The following is a 17,820-nucleotide window of genomic DNA, read 5'->3' as shown; positions in this document are numbered from 1 at the left end:
TTCATCCATTATGTCTATCTTTAACTCAGATAAGTGTATAATTCTTGATGTTTCAAGCTCTATGTGATGAGCTATTCTGTTTCCTGATCTTCTTTCATTGCTCTGCCAAAGCTGACTAAGTTGTAGGTCCTTGAACTACTCGGCCTCCACTAGTTTATACATATATTTATGTGAGTTGTATATGTGAAGAAATACCAGAAATACATGGCTTATGTCTTTATATGAATGAACCAACCCATGTTGTTTATTGTGTGTGTGTGTGTATATATATATATATATATATGTACAAAAATGTATGTGATGTCTCCAGTTTCCTGAAAATCATATGATACAAACAAATCTAGATGTTCCAGGCACTAGTCTTGTAAGAAATCCAAGGTTGTCTCTAGAAGTGACAACATCTTTTGGCATCCTCTATGTTTAGCAGTTGGAGGTTACATGCAAGGAGCAATTCTGAAACCTCCCACAAAGTGTCGCTTCCCCTAGATTCATCGCATGCGCATCACAACCTCGATGTTATCAAAAATCATCAACTGGAAGCTTCAGATCTCATTCCTCACATCAACCTTGTAGCTCTCACATCCCACATCACATTTAGGAGCAGTTGGCACATTCAGCTCAGTTGTTTTGGGGTAAGCCTGCTTCCCATGCCTTGTGCTACATTTCTATCGCTTTTCATTTTTTCACTGGTGGGAGTATTGTTTGCTTGATTTCTTTGAATGCTTGTTGTCATTTACATGTATACTAGCATTTCCTAGCTATGTTTCAGTTTTCGTTGCTATCTCACTATTGTTGCATGCATTAAACTGTTTTTCACAGATGTTCGCCCAACCGCAAATTGCCTCACCCACATGCATGTTGATCTATTTGTTGAATCTTTCATTCATGTTTTGCATGCACTGTTAATCACTTCTGCTATCACTTAGTTTCGCCATGCATTCACTGACTTACTTGCTTTCAGTTGCCCGTCGGTGAGTCAGGCCAACCTTGGCCTGGGCTCTGCCTTCACCAAGGCTGCATTGCGCAATCTGGGAAAGGAAGGCTCACCTTCCTCTCTAGATTTATGCATTCCTACCCAGAACTGGCCTCTAGGACTATTTTGCACATTTCTAGAGGACAGTGGCTACTTGGCCCAAGAAATTGTGCAAATCTGTCCCTAGGCCAACAGTCCTTCCCAGCTGGAATTGTGCATTATGCAATCCCAGCAGTCAATAGCCAGACTAGACTGTGCATTGTGTAGTTCTAGCAGTCAGTCAGTCTCCCAACAGCCTAGAATGTGCCTTGTGCAGTCTTGGTAGTCGGTCCCCTGACCTTCCTGTCAAAATTGCGCAACCTTCATGATCATGCACCCAAGTATGTTGCAAGTCAGTTCTCATGTTCATTTTGGTTTCCAACTGACATATTTCTTGTCGTGAGTGTTTCCATGTCTTCAGGTATCCCAGGTGTTCATCTACCTCTCAACAGTATAGGTACAATTGTTTCCAGGAGAGCAGAGATGAAGACACCATTCAGATCACACTTGGGGATGCAGTCAATCAAGTGTCCATGGACTTGCCTACCCATAAAGATATCAAGTTGTTCGTAGACAAGGACATCAAGTAGCAGCATCATAGTGAGCAACATCATGAACAACAGCTAAAGGCAACATACCGAATACAGCGAATGCAAGAGGAAGGTTTTTGACAACACAGAGGTGGAACAAAGTTGCAAGATCAAGCAGATCTATTGATAATGAAAGCAACTTTGGAGACTTTGGCTATGAAGTGGCGACACAGAATGAAGATCGTCGAAGGTAGAAGATTAGGAAAAAAGAAGGAGTTGCATGTGCTAAAGCAACAACTCAAGAAGAACATGAAGCTACATAGACAGACGAATGAGTTGCAACAGGAACAGGAATAGTAGTGGGCACAACATGCACTCACGAAGGAAACTGCGCCCGTACAAGTTAAGGATCCATCCCAGTAGCTTACACAGAGCAGTCATGGTGAGCAGTGTTATTGATCGCATGCAAGGGATTCAGTAGCATGCATATCGTTGAGTGCACACATGCAATCCAACCCATTCACACCACTCACCAAGGCAAAGACAAGAAGAAATTCCAACTGGGGCTGAACATGCACTTCGGAAAGTTGATGAGCATGACCACCACCACACACTTGAAGATCAACACAGACATTATGCATCAGTGTGTTGTCGGTTCAACCGTACCCAAGAAGACCATGCGCATGTTACCAGACGAGTTGGATGAAGGGGCTAAACCAATGACCTGGTTGCAACGGAGGCCAGATTTCGCTTCAGCAAGATGTCACCATGAGGTACATGCACACCATCACGGACAACCAAGCTTGGCATCAGCTCACCAGTTTCACCATCACAAACATGTCAAAGAGTGGTCGCACCACAGCGGACTGAGTGTCAGTGATTTCTTGCAAAGGCTTGCTCAAGCCATGTTGTCTCACATGAGTACATGTGCATTGTAATGTTGAGTCATGTCAAGTGTAAGTCGAGTGTCAATAGTTGGATGTAACAATCATAGAGTAGGTGAAGAGTCATGAGGGTAGTTGAAATGTCACAAAGGGGGAATGCCAAGGGTCACCCCACCCTTTGCTATAAATAGTCCCTCATAACTCATTGTATAGGCTTTTGGTCAGCCAAGCTTCTACTAAGACTATCTTGAAGAAGGCTTGGACAATATTTTAACGCACCTTGGCTTCTCCAATATATGGATCTAGTACATCTCTTTGGAGGAGCAGGCAGATGTGGCTGTAACGTTCCATTATTGGGGATAGCAAGTTTACATGGATGTATTGTATGATTGTGACTTACACTTCTTTATATAATAAGATCCAACACATTTTCATGCATATGTTGTTATTGTAGTTGGATTGCTCCAGTTGCCTTAATGATATATGTTTTTTAACTTACGTACTTGTGTATGAACTGATTTGTATGCAATTATATGAATCTTGTTGTTAATGTGTTTCATATGTTGTTAATGTTGTCACCGTTCATGTCGATTTCTCTGTCAGACATTAGACAGACCTTTCACTTGAACCTTGCTATAACAACCGTCGCACTCGTCTCAGACTGATCCGTGAGTGTTGTATGTGTTATCTTACCTTGTATGATGTGACTGCCACATCCGAGTGGACTTCTCCACCGAAAGTTGTGCATGTCCTTTGTGTTGTGTGTTCCTAGTCGAGTTGGGACTGATCCCTTTCAACCTAGAACTCACCTTCACCTCCTTCCCCCTTCAAAGTGTTGGAACCTCTCATACACCTTCCTTGACTCACTACATCAGTCACACCTTTGCTGCTAACAAAGTTATCCTACTTGCCTCTGTGCGACATTGCGATCAAAGCATTACCTTATGACCCACTGTTGGGACTCCTACACCAAATGGTCTGAGGTCTAATTGGGAATCTTACTGGGGAGATCCCCTTGACATGTTGGCAGGTCCAGCACCGTCAACATGAACTTGATCTCATTTTTATTTACATGGAAAATAAACCAAGGGTTGTTACACCTGGCATCTACCAAAAAACCATTCTAACGTAATCAATATTAAATTCTTATCCCCTATGAACCATAAACATCTATCCTTTTTCCATAATCATAGGAACATCATTCATTGTTAGGTTGGGCTTTATGAATATAACATCTCCACTTCTCATGATTCTAACCTAAAATAAAACAATAGAGAATATATGCAAGCAGATAAGATTTGCATTTTTTGCATAACAGTGATAAACAAGCCTTGCTTTCTGCTCGTGTTGAAGATAAAGCTCCAACATAATCTCATATTCATCACAGTCATTTACAAGACATGAAGAAACAAAACATATTATAAATGTAATGCATGGCATCTCTGTTTTGTAGGTATTTTAAATTCTAATCCACACGCATCCTTTTCGTTTTCTATTTGGTAAAAAGGCTTCATTAGTTGGCTCGGTCCTTCATTCGGATCTGGGAAAATTGAATATTCACTTATTCTTAATTCTCCTAGAGAGGGAAATCTTTGTAACCATTTACATTGCCTTTGAAGGGATTCATGGGTGACAAAAATATATATCACCTTCTATTGCTTCACAATATGAAGGTCTTCTTCAGGGAACAACTTTAAATTCCCACTTATGTCCAAAGTTTCTACGAAGTGTAAGTCTCCCAAATTTGTCACCTCATATTACTCTTAGAATTTTTTGAGATACATTTAGTTAGCCTCATGTCAGCAAAAAACCCTAAAATTGTCCTCAATTGGAGGGAATGTTTGAGTTTAACTTTTGTCAAGGTGGTGGAACAAATTTCAGCCCAAACTAGGTCTTTACAAGCGTAGAATTCAAGAATTTTAAGACTTGAACAAGTATGCTCTAGAATTCTAAAGCAGTTCTCCACTTCCATTTTGCCTAGTCTCAAACTTTCAAGTGCTTCTACTTTTTGGAACAGTGAAATAATGCAACCCTCAACTAGTTATTTATATCCGTATAAGGATAAAACCTATATACTTTTCAAACCATCCAAAATTTCATGAGCAATACAAAGAATTTCAAGCATTGTATATATCCAAGGTTACTAGTTTTGTAAGGTTTTCAAAACTGGGAAGCACTTCTTGAGGTGCTTTACAACCCACTAAAAAGAGGATTTGGAGATTATTGAGAAGTCTTGTGGCATTAGGCAAATGAGAGAGTCTATGACATTTGATTCCCAATTGTTTCAATAGTTTAAGTTGTCTAACACTTTCATGGATGTGACGTAGCCTACTTGATCTAAAATCAACATGTTTCAAATGAATTAGGTTACCAAGATAATCCGGAATTTGAGTTATGTCTCAAACCAGTAACTTCTCCCAAGTCTTTTGGCAGTTGTTTCAATCCCCTACCATGAACATTGATCCATTTAAGATACCTCTAAGATGTGACGTTGCAACACAACACCCATAACTTATCCAAATGTTCTAGGTTGGTTGATGTTCCTAGAATTTTGGTTCCAATGTTCAGGATTTTACATTTTTCAAACAGTAGGTACTTTATCAGTAACATTTATCTGAATGAATCTAGTAACATATTTAACTTATAGAAGAGGATTGAATCAAATGTTTAAGTCCTCTAAAGTTATTAGGCAATGAACAAAGACTTTTGCAGTTGGTCAAATCTAGATCTTCCAAGAAATGTAGATCAAAAAGCTCTTCTGGAAGGGTAATTAGGGTTCTACATCATTTAAAAACTACCTTTAGCATAACCCTTATTTGGCCTATTTCTTTGGAAACCTTTGAAGATGCTTGCATTTGTTAAGTTGAGCTCACACAACTTCAGAGGAAGCTAACAATAGTCATCCTCATCCCACAATGTTATGACCCTTCCTCTGCCTAGGTCCATCACCTCCAATTTTCTTATTGGAATAATTGAAGGTATAAATTGGTAAGGGAAGTCCCACCAATAGAGCCAGACAAGATTCTTCAATAATTGACTAAAATCACTACCAAAAGAAGTGCCCTGGAGTAAAAGCAATTTCAAATCTTTCATCTGAGACAAAGACTCTACCTGCCAAGTGGTTGGGACCCCTACTTCATTAGTACTAGATAATTTGGAAGACTATAGATCAAAACTAAGCCCTATCATAGCTTATGTTCCCTCAAAAAGAAGTGAATCTAGTGAAATGTTAAAAACACTATCATTGTGACTCTCTGTTGCCAATCTGTCAGTGTGTCCAACATTGCCATTTTCATTCTACGCAACCACAAATTCACTCCACTGCTTCTTCATTTTTTGTACCATGATGAATCTGTACCTCATTGGAGTAATTTCGAATATCAAATGCCAACACAATTTGAGGCATGTGGAGAGTTCCGAACATTTCACCTTCAATGAATAGAGGTTTAATGGATTTGTTTTGGGTAACTCTTCATTTCCCAAAACACGCTCTTGGTAGCTCTTCTTATCTTCGTAACTATTGCAATGATGGCCTGATCTCTTATTTATTAGCAACAAGAAACTCAACTATGATAAGGTTCATTCACTACTATTAACCAAGCTAATTATGTTGTTGATAAATCACAGGGTAGGTGTAAGGGGGATCCATGGGATTTGAAATAGAATAGTGCAGGATTATTTGGATCAAAGGTCTTTAACTTTCCTAAACCCATGGAAATTTCCTCAAATTACATGATATAATTTGTCTTAGCATAAAAGAAAGTTGTTCTCATGAAATTTTTAGCAGAGAAGACAACTTCAACTTGTGCTAAGTATACTTGGTCTCTTTGAAACACATTCTTATAGTGTTCTAGAGTAGCAACATATTCCTTCAACTCCAAATAAACCTACCACATATCTTGGCCTTCATCATGTATGAATGTCTCACATTTGGAGTTTTAATCATTGGCTTAGAACACACCAGTAGTAGCATCATTGCATATATTCTTTCATTTTTTGATTCACATTGTTTGCAACCTTATCTTTGTTATCATAGAGTAGCAAAGGTGAAACTTTAGTAGCCCTAGTGATTGCGGCCTCGTTAATCCTTGCTTATTTTCTAAATATAAATACTCAAAGAGGACCTTGTTTGAATGTTGATAGAGAAATACCAACTTCCCATCTTTTTCTCAATTGACTTAACCTTGTCCTACTTTAATGTTGTAACCAAATTTCAATCATTTTCCAACTTTCATAAGCTTGGTCTTAACATTTCCAGTTGGATGCTAGTAGAAAAGGTGAATGAAATTTCGAGGATTTACAGATATTGTAGCCACTTATTCACATTATCGTTTGTAGGTGCATTTACAAGTTTCCTAATTATAACAATTTCAGAACAAGGCTTTTTGTCCATGCTTAAACTTATGTTCAAATTCAGGACCACTTCCAAGTCTAAGAAATTCTAAACACTTGATGAAAGGCTTCTTTTCCTCTGACTTGAAATTGGTGTCCTCATAAATACCCAAAAGTACCTTAGTTGGCATAAAGTTATATGTTCTCATTATGAGATGCTTCTGATGGCAATAAAACTCCTAGCTTGATTGCAACCTCGTTCAACACCCTGGGAACAAAAGGCACACATAAGTATGGTTTTGGAAATTTCTTAAAAACCCTAACTTCTCTAATCTGCTTATAGAAATAGGGAGGTAATGCTAAAACATCGTCTATAAAATGAATGATTGGAAAAAGCTATAAAGCCTATATCGAGGTTGACATCAAAAAGGTAGGCATAGGCAGTGTGCCTCATGGACATACTAACACTTGTAGCCTTGATGACAAGAGTTGGGCCATTAAAATTTCCAAGGAATTGTTATAGGTCCTATTTCTCAAGAGATAATGAAAAAGGTTAAGGCCCTTATCAGTGAATTCCTTAAAAAGCATAGTGGGGACCCAAAATTTAGATATAAAAACTAAAAAATTTGGGTGTTGTTGTAGCAGCTACAATAACAACCAAAATGTTTAGCCTATATATCTAAATTTTGGGTCCCCACTACAACATTTGGCGAACCACTGGTAGAATCCAGCATCTCTTCCTATGTCCCTACAACAAATAGACTCTTGTTAATAATGCAAGGATGTATTTAACTAGACATCACAGGTACCACTTAAATTTACTTGACTTTTCATAAATATGCCCTACCTATGTCTCATTAGTTAGGTCGTGTTAGTTTTTTCATGTTGAAACAAGAACTCACACATGTAATCCTTCGATGATGATGCAGAAAACATGATAAAGGGCTTATTGTATTCAAAAAATTAAAGTGAGTTTTTGGTGTTTCTCCACTACCATCAAGCCTATTCAGTAGCCTAGTGGAGTCACTTAAGAAATCACGAGCATTTCTTTGTTGCGAGCAGGATTGTTCAATATGTTGGTGAAGTTTCTTGCATCACCTCTCTACGCAGGAAGCATTTCTCACCCTTTTACCCTTTATTTGATTGATTTTATTTTTTTTGCATAGTGACATCATTTATTAGGCGTTTATTATGCCAGGGTGGATGAGGGATCTCAACTTATTTTATGGGTGAGAGAGGTTGTTTCTTGTTTTACAAAAATTGAAAGATCTTTTGATTTAGGTTTTCCTTCATGCCACGATTCTACATTGGCATCTCTAACTGAGAGGTGAACTATGAAAACATATCATTGAAATATTCAAGGCTATGCTAGACAAAAGGTTCATGTTGTAAATATACGGCACGTGAATTAATTAGGGTTACCCATATTCTTCTTGTTAATGGATTAGATTTATTGGAAAGATGTTTGGGACGTAGTTTTGATAACTAGTTCTATGAGAGGATGCCTCTTGGAGAAGGTACCACAACCACACACAACCATTAAATTATGGTTTCAACATTAGGGAAAAGTGACTAGAGAAGCTTTTCTAGGGTTTCAGCAAGTGAAAAGAAGAATCATGGAATCTTATGTGACATACAAGGTTTTCAGAGGGCTTGTAGAGAAAAAGGCTTAGATGAATATGTGAAAGTTAATGCAGTTCCATGCAACATAGAGAATAAATGCAATTCTAGTTAAACAGCCAGGTAACTGCAATGCCAGGAGAAGATAATGGTAAGTAAAAAATGAATGCATGAAGCAATGTAGCAGACAAAATTACATGCAATACAGGAAAAAAATGTAGTGTAATGCAATGTCATTCAGTAAAAATCAACTAACTACAACCCATAGAGCCATGCCATGCTTATGCAGATAATTCCTAAATCTAATGCAGTCACGAGCAATGCAAGAAGATGAATGCAAGAAAAATGCATATAGTCATGAAGAAAAATAAACTACCTGCAATAAGGAGAATACAACAAAAGCATGTATAAACCCTAACTAGCCTAAACCTAATACCCTAACAAGCACACATTAAAAATCAAACCATAATAAGTAAACCCTAACTAGTCTAAGCCTAAAACCCCAACAAGTAGATGTTAATAAGAAAACCATAATAAGTAAAATTATAACTAAACTAAACCTAAAACCTTAATTTAATCAGAGAGGAGATCGGGTCATGTGAAGTAAAACTTCCAATGCATCCACTGCAGTTGTTCCTGACCTACAAAAAAAAAAAGAGGTAACCGTTTAGCCCCAGTATGAAGTATTGTCCAAAAAAATTCGCTTGATTGTAAGGCATGCACAAGACCAAGAAGATCACACATGTTGGAAGGAAAACATGCCAAAAAATATTTTTCCAACCAGTTGACAATTTTATCCCGATAAACCCTAAGCATTTCTCCGCGGTATGTATTCATTAGTTATTAACCCTAATTCAAGCATAAGAGAGATGAAATGTCACCTTCTTGCTAAGGAATTCTCCAGATAAGACTCTTCTATCCAGATATCAATCCTATCATGAAATTCAAAATGACCAACCTAAAAACCCTAAAAAAATTTGAAAAATGAGAATTCATAAGAAACCCTCATTTGAGCCAGTTCATGGATTTTGTTAAGGACCTGAGGACCTGACATAACCATCAGCAAGAGCCAAATTTCCCCACTATCCTAACAAGCCTTTGAACTCTTAATGGTAGATCATCAGATATTTTTGGTTTTGTAAGATCAATAGATGAATGCATGCGGTCATCATCAAATGTGACAACAAAATCATTATTGAATATATTGCAAGTTTGACCAGATGTTCTAGCATTTATAGACTGGTTGTTCAACAAGCAATATTCTTTCAATTTCCAAGATGGGGATGAATCATCCAGATGAGTCTCGTGGAAGGGATGAGTGAAGTGACTTATTCCCTTGCATATAGCAAATTTCCAATTAGAAGAAATATGGGAAAGATTCTTATTTTGTTCATCTTTTGAATGTAAGATAACACTAACTTGTATATGACCACCATTTACACTAGAGAGGTGAGAACCTTAAGGGTTTAAAACAATGGCTGATGTACTATCTTCGTCAAACAAATAAGAGTACAAGGAATGGTGCTTAACATCTGATAGAAGCTGAAAATATTCTCTCAACAACACATCACTTGGATCAGGATATTTTAGAAATGAGCTTTCATTTGGTGAGACAGTGCTGAAAGGAGAGTCTTGTGAGGAAACCCTAATATAACCTAGTCTAGGGAACTCATTAGGATCCTAAGAACCTGACATAAACATTAGTGGAAGTTTAAAGTGCCTCAACTTCCTAACAAGTCCCTAAACTTTCAAAATGTGAATCATCAAATTTCGGTGACATACTGAGGTCAGCAAGTGAATATGAACAACTATAATTAGATGTATTGGTGAATACCTTTTCAACAATATGACAACTATTAAATCCACTAATTTGATTAGACTGAGTAGCTAACACACAAGACTCTTCGAGGAATAAGAATGTGGATGAATTGACTGGAGGACTCCCTTGAATTCAAGATGTAGAATCTTCCTCTTCACTTATTAAAGATTGCAGATTAAAAATATCATGAACAAGGGATTCAATATTGTCATCTTGTGATTGTGAGACAACGCCATTATGCATCTAATTGTAATCAAAACCAATAGGATAAAGATCTAAAGATTTAGAGAAGTCGTTGATGTAGCAGAATTATCAAATAAATCAGGGTATCGAAGATGAAAAGGCTCGGGTGAAGAGAAATCAATTCCAACCAAATATGGTTCAAGACTCAAATATTGCATGATAGTGTTAGCTTTAGGAATTATTGAATCAACATGTATTTTTTATCTACGAAATCAATTGAACATTCGGTGTCACCCAATACAGATCCTTGGTCATGACAAGGAGTCGAAGTTAAGAACATATCATGGAAATATGAAGGACAAGTATAATTAGTTTGAGTTTCATTAACATGACCATCATAGGATAGCTTACTGGTGGTATTATTAGATTGGGCTTGCTCTGCTTCAACAGAGTTTAATTGAGCTTCTATATCAATAAAATGTTTCTCCTTTTCAGACCAAATTTCCTTATTTCCTACTTCATCAATAATAGGGATCTGTATATAGGACAAGAATCAATTTCATTTGTCAATGAAGAAGGAAAAGAATAAGGGATATCAAGGGGAACCATTTCCTCCTCCGCAAGATGACGTTGTCTTTGACTTACACCAAACGAAAATGTTCGAATAATTAAGTTAGGGAGCATAACACTTGAACCCTCTGATGGTTGACTATCAACTTTCAACTTAGATTTATATTCCCTCTTAGAAAGGTCAACTAGACAAGAAAATCCTCTCATTAAATGATACCAATCCCTATCTTTTTAGGAATGTTATAGAAGATGTTAAGAAACCTCCAAGAAAAATATTCAACTAATTCATCCGATCTTATTATGTGTTCATCAATTTCCTTAAATAAATCCTCAAAATTAGACTCTTGAAAAGTAGACAAAAACTCATCAATGAACTACATAAAATAATGAATAGATGCAGATGGTAAGGTCTTACACCATGTTTTGACGTGACCTGGCAAAGAAAGAGTGAAAATTCCACATATAGTACTATCAAGCCACACATTGTTAGAGATACAACCTTGACTAAAATGAAGGGCATGCTCAAATGAAAATATTTCACCCTCACCATCAAACTTACCTTTTGACAAGAGATTGATTATCTTCTTAGGGACTGAAATGCTTTTACTTTTAGAAAAACAACCCAAGAGAAGGATTTGGGAAAGAGCCATTTCAAGATCAAAGACTTAAAACCAGACTCCACAAGGTCAGCTTGTCATCTACCCTCCTTCTAGTGCCAAAAATATATTGACGGGAGGAAATGTCTCACAAACAGCTAGGGGGTCTCCCCAATATGAAGTCCCAATTAGACCTCACACCGTTTGAGATAGAAGCCCCACCCATTATGTAGTCTCGACTTCCATCATGTAAGTTTCGCTCCTAACTGTCTAATGTGGACATGTTAGAGTGATAGCAAAAAAGAAATGCTCGGACAATGGGAATGAGTTCAACCCATGATTGATAACCTACAGAATGAGATATTAAGATATAATAGCAAAAAAATAAGAAACGTGCCTAAAGAAGGATCAGTAAGCTACAACCATCTCATACGTACATGAATAAGAGAGTGTCATAGGTTAATTACAAATTAGTTCACAGTAAGTTACCAACATTACATGGAATAAGAAAGAAAAGATTCAAAGGGCACATGCAACCCATAATATAATAATGATTTCATTATCATATTTCCCACATGAATGCACACATACAAACACGATGGAAACACATGAAATCCAATACAACCACCATAAAGATGCATGGGAATCCATGTTGAAAGTGAAGAACTTCTCATTATCCATGTTGCATATTCAAGTACATATTCAACCATTTCATCAAGGCCCATTAGTGGAACATGGATTGTTTATACCATCATCCAAATCATAACCCTAGCCTCACCATAGCTCACCCTACTAGTTTCCAAGAGTTGAGTGCCTCTAGCTCCTTAAGCACAAGTCAGTTATCTAATGTTAGTCCTATCTCAAGTGCTAAAATTCCCTAGCAAATGAGGCATGAGGGTATATTTAGATAGGTTGGAAGGGTGACCTTTAACCTTCTCCCATGATCTGTCATCTACCCTTGACCTTCCTCATGGCTATCTAATGACTATTCCATGCTCAATTGATCTCTGCATAGCTATTAGCATCATGATAAGAAACATTTACATATTAGTAGAAGCGAAGTTGTGAGGAGAATAAAGAAGGTTCTTGGAAACCATAGAATGCTTATTGCCAATGTTGTTGCGAAGTCATGAAGACTTGCACGAGTTGGTGAACAAGGATTCTGTGTTCATTTGTTGTATTGAATGTCTATTCGGTTGTTATTGCACCTACCATCAAGGTTGACACAGTGCCTTGGGCTGCTACATGGAGCCAGTTTTCCAGTTGGCCAAAAAAATAGTTGCATAGCCTCCAACTCGATACCATGTTCCATTCTTGTTTCTTCTTATTTATAATTTGGTTGAAGGAGATTCAATGAGCTTTGACATGTCCTTTTGTAAAATAAATAGTGCTTTAAAAACTTGATAATGTCTTCGCCATGCCCTTGATGCACTTGTTGTCTAAGATCACACATCCAAGAAGTACAACAAGAGACTGTTCCACAACATCAATCCTGCAAGTACACACAACCAATGAAAACATCAAGACAAATACACTTTAATGAAATAAGGAGAAAATATCACAAATGGTAATAAGTAAGAATTTATAGCCCTTACATATCAACCTTAAGATGGTTTAGTCTTCCATAGTCATTTGTAGGTATCCTGTGCATAATAAATATGTCTTTTGGATGTATGTGTGAATGAATAGCTATGTGTCTTGTCCTACCACAATGTTAACGTATTCTCCTTTTCGATCTTCTGGTTTCTTTCAGATTGTTTCTTTTTATTTAGCCATCTTTATTTCCAATTTTCCTCAACATATCATATGAATCCAAGGTATGTTACTCGCTTCTCCTTATCCTGTGTAGCATAACCACTAAACTCTTGACCAAGAGTTAGAGATGTTTCATCTTGTGTCTAGGTATGCCTAATTTTCACTATATCCTTGAATTCATTGCTCTTAGCTTCCAATGTAGAAAGAAGTTGTCGTAGGCTTGGTATGAATTTTGAGTTCACTTCCATTGTTGCAACAATGTGCATAACAGTGGGAAATGTATCATTAGAAGATCACAACATATTAACATGGTCATTTGGATGTACAATTTTTTCATCACATTTCTTTCCAATAATTTAAGCAGCACAATTTTAAATCACCTTGTTATTGTTCATGTTACTTTTAGTCCCACTACCAGTTTGCCAAATGACCAAAGGGAAAAGATTTTTCATCTTTCCTTCAGCAACCTCTTGAGAAGCTTGTATTATCACTTTCCCAATGGTTGGGTCAAGGCCATACTCCATTTTAACCTTAGTAATGTGTTTGTTTTAGAACACCAAATGATTGTATCATTTGTTCGGCATCTGCTCATGCTTTCCATTAATTTCAAATATTTACAGTGACTGTTGAGTCTGTGTGCCCCATAATTTGTCTATCGGTACATTGATGGGACCAAATGTGTCCCTCCCTCACTAAAATTTGTCAAGAGTGATATATTGTATGTAAATGATATATTGTGCAACAAGGAAGATGCAATGGATATAGTTAGATGGCATCGATATGCTGAGATGACTATCATTATATCACACCACCTCTCAAACCACGATCTTCAGAGTCTTCCACATTTTCCTTCCTTTTAGTTTGGAAATCCCTTGACTAATTAATGCAAACAAGCTATAGTTTCTTCTCAACTTTTGTGTCCCTTTGAATGTAATCATGTGAGGTATTTCACAAAGAAGGAACACATAGTAATTTTGTTGTCTATAAAAAATGAAGAGAAGTCACATGTTTTATTAGCAAGGTCAGGTCGCACTTTCCAATTGTAAGGGAGGTCGTAAGAGGAATTGTAATGTGTGGGAGATCGCAAATTGGAATTGTGAATTGTAGAAGGTTGCAGATGATAATTGCGACATGAGGGGTCGCAAGTGTAAAATGCGACTAATGCATGGAATCGCGACCTGCATATGGGAATGTGACATGTGGGAGATCACAAGGGAGAATGAAACCTGAAGGGAAATCACATTTGGGAATTACAACTTGTGGAGATCACATTTGGGAATTGTGACCTATGGAGAGATCACGTTTAGGATTTGCGGTCTGTGGAGATATCACAACTTGGGAGCACATAGTAATTTTACAGCATGTAACAGACAGGTCGGAGGTCACATATACAATGTATAATGAAAAACTAATTATGAGTTGAAGGTGTGATTTGTGACCCGAAAGTGTTGCAAGTTGTTGTTTTAGATTTTAGTGAGGAGCATTGTGCTTCCTTTGTCTTCCAAAACATGTTGCGAACATAATAAATCTCAAATTCTTCTCCTCTACAAACCATATACACCCATCCTTTTTTGGCATCATAGGAACATCATTCATTGTTAGGATGGGCCTTATGATTGTAACATCTCCACTTCTCATGACGCTAACCCAAAATACAATAATAGAGAATATATATAAGAAGATAAGGTTTGGATTCTCCACATAATAATAAGAAACATGCATTTTTCTTTGGTTGTGTTGAAGATAAAGCTCCATCATAATCTCATAGTCATCCCTGTCATTTACAATAAAGAAAGAAACAAAAGATATTATAACTCAGTGCATGGCATCTTTGTGTTTGCACGGATTTTAATTTCTAATCCATGCCAATCCTTTTCCTTTTCCACTCGGTAAAAAGGCTTCAGTAGTTGGCTCAGTCCTTCACTCAGGATTTGGGAAAAATGAATTTGCACTTATTCTAAGTTCTCCTAGAGAGGGAAATCTCTATAACCATTTACATTCCTTTGAAGGGCTTCATGGGTGAAAAAATATCTATCACCTTCTATTGCTTCAATAGATCAAGGCCTTCTTCAGAGAACAACTTTAAACACCCACTTATGTCCAAAGTTTCTAGGAAGTGTAAGTCTCCCAAATTCGTCACCTCAGATAACTCTTAGAAGTTTCTAAGATATAGTTTAGTTAGCCTCATGTCAGCAGAAAACCCTGAAATTATCCTCAATTGGAGGACATGTTTGAGGTTAACTTCTATCAAGGTGGTGGAACAAATTTCTGCTCAAACTAGGTTTTTACAAATGTAGACTTCCTGAGTTTTAATACTTCAACAAGTATGCTCTAGAATTATGAGGCAGTTCTCCACTTCCATTTTGCACAGTCTCAAACTTTAAAGTGGTTTTACTTTTTGGCACAGTGAAATAATGAACCCCTCAATTATTTATTTACATCAGTATAAAGATAACACCTCTAGACTTTTCAAACCATCTAAAATTCCAAGAGTAATCCAAATATTTGGAACATTATATATATCCAAGGTTTCTAGTTTCATAAGGTTTTCAAAACTGGGAAGCAGGTTTTTAAGTGCTTTAAAGCCCACTAGAAAGAGACTCTGAATATTATTGAGATGTCCTATGGCATTAGTTAAATGAGAGAGTATATGACATTTGATTCCCAATTTTTTCAAGAGTTTAAGTTGTCCAACACTTTCAAGGATGTGATGTGGCCTACTTGATCTAAAATCGATAGGTTTCAAATGAATTAGGTTACCAAGAGAATCTGGAATTTGGGTTATCTTGGGGCATTCTAGAATAAGATGTCTCAAACCAATATGTTCTCCCTTATATTCTAGTATTTGTTTCAATCCCTTGCTAGGAATGTTGAGCCATTTAAGGTGCCTTTGAGAGGTGATGTTGTAAGGAAACACCTGTAAAATATCACAACCTTTGAAATCCAAATTTTCTAGGTTGGTTGACTACCCAAGAATAAAGGATCCAATGTTTAGGATTTTACATCTTTCAAACATTAGGTACTTTATCAGGAATAGTTAATTGGATGAATCTGGTGACATCTTCAACTTAGAGAAGAAGCTTAAAGCTAAATGTCTCAAATGTTTAATTCATTTGAAGTTATTAGGAAATGATCGAAGATGTCTGCAGTTGGTCAGATCTAGATGTTCTAGAAAATGTAGATCATAAAAATTTTCTGGAAGGGTAGTTAGAAGTCTAGATCATTTCAAAACTACCTTTAGAAGAACCCTTATTTGGCTTATTTCTTTTGGATCCATTTGAATCTAGTTTCATTTTGTTAATTTGATCTCACACAAATTTAGAGGAAGTTGACAGTAGTTATCCTCATTCCACAATGTTATGACCCGTCCTCTACCAAGGTCCAGAAGCTCCAATTTTCCTAGTGGAAGATTTGAAGGTGTAGATTAGTAAGGGAAGTCCCACCAACAAAGTCAGACAAGATTTTTCGATAATTGACTTAAATCATTTTCAAAAGAAGTTCCCTAGAGTAAAATTAGTTTCAGATCTTTCATATGAGAAAAATAATTTTCCTACCAATTGGTTGGGACCTCTACTTCATTGTTACTAGATAATTTGGAAGACTGTGGAAGAAAATTGAGCCCTCTCACCGGTTTTGTTTCATCAAAAAGAAGTGACTCTGGTGAAATGTTAAAAACACTATCACCATGACTCTTTTCTACCAATCACTATCACCATGACTCTTTTCTACCAATCTGTCAGCATGTCCAAGGTTTCCATTGTCATTTTACGCAACCACAAATTCACTCCACTGCTTATACATTTTTTGTACCATGATGAATTTGTACCTCATTGGAGTAATTTCCAATGTCAAATGACAGCACAATTTAAGGCATTTAGAGAGTGCCACACATTACATCTTCAATGAATAGAGGTCTAAAAAAAAATTTCTGGGTAACTCTTCATTTCCCAAAGAATACTTTTAGTAGATATTCTTACGATTGTTATTCTTATCTTTGTAATTGTTGCAATGATGGTGTGATCTCTTCACTTCATTGGCAGCAAGCAACTCGACCATGATAAGGGTCATTCACTACTATTAAATAAGCTAATTATGTTATGGACAAATCACAGGGTAGGTGTAAGGGGTGACCTGTGGAATTTAAAATATAGTCTTTAACTCTCCTAAACCCCTGGAAATTTCCTCAAATTACATGATATAATTTCTCTTAGCATAAAATGATGTTGTTCTCATGAAATCTTTAGTGGAGAAGACAACTTCATTTTTTTGCTAAGTATACTTGATCTCTTTAAAACGCACTCTTATAGTCTTCTAGAGCAACAACATATTCCTTCAAATCCAAATGAACTTGCCACATACCTTGGCCTTCATCATGTACAAATGTATCACATTTGGAGTTTTAATCATAAGCATAAAACACACCAGCAGTAAAACCATTCCATTTCTTCTTTCATCTTTTCATTCATATTGTTTGCAACCTTAACTTTGTTATCACAGAGTAGCAAAGGTGAAACTTTGA

At 36.7% G+C, this 17,820-nt stretch overlaps 2 pseudogenes; both read right to left on the bottom strand.

Moving 5' to 3' along the window:
* Window positions 1-3,533: 3,533 nt before the first annotated feature.
* Window positions 3,534-5,789, bottom strand: LOC149226925 (uncharacterized; annotated as a pseudogene).
* Window positions 5,790-12,938: 7,149 nt separating this feature from the next.
* LOC149226924 (uncharacterized) lies at window positions 12,939-17,357 on the bottom strand (annotated as a pseudogene).
* Window positions 17,358-17,820: the final 463 nt, after the last annotated feature.

This window comes from Pinus tabuliformis, chromosome J, assembly GCF_031772625.1.
Source record: "Pinus tabuliformis cultivar Carrire ecotype Pingquan chromosome J, CPIR1, whole genome shotgun sequence".
Taxonomy (NCBI): domain Eukaryota; kingdom Viridiplantae; phylum Streptophyta; class Pinopsida; order Pinales; family Pinaceae; genus Pinus; species Pinus tabuliformis.
This window is presented reverse-complemented; position numbering and strand designations above follow the sequence as displayed.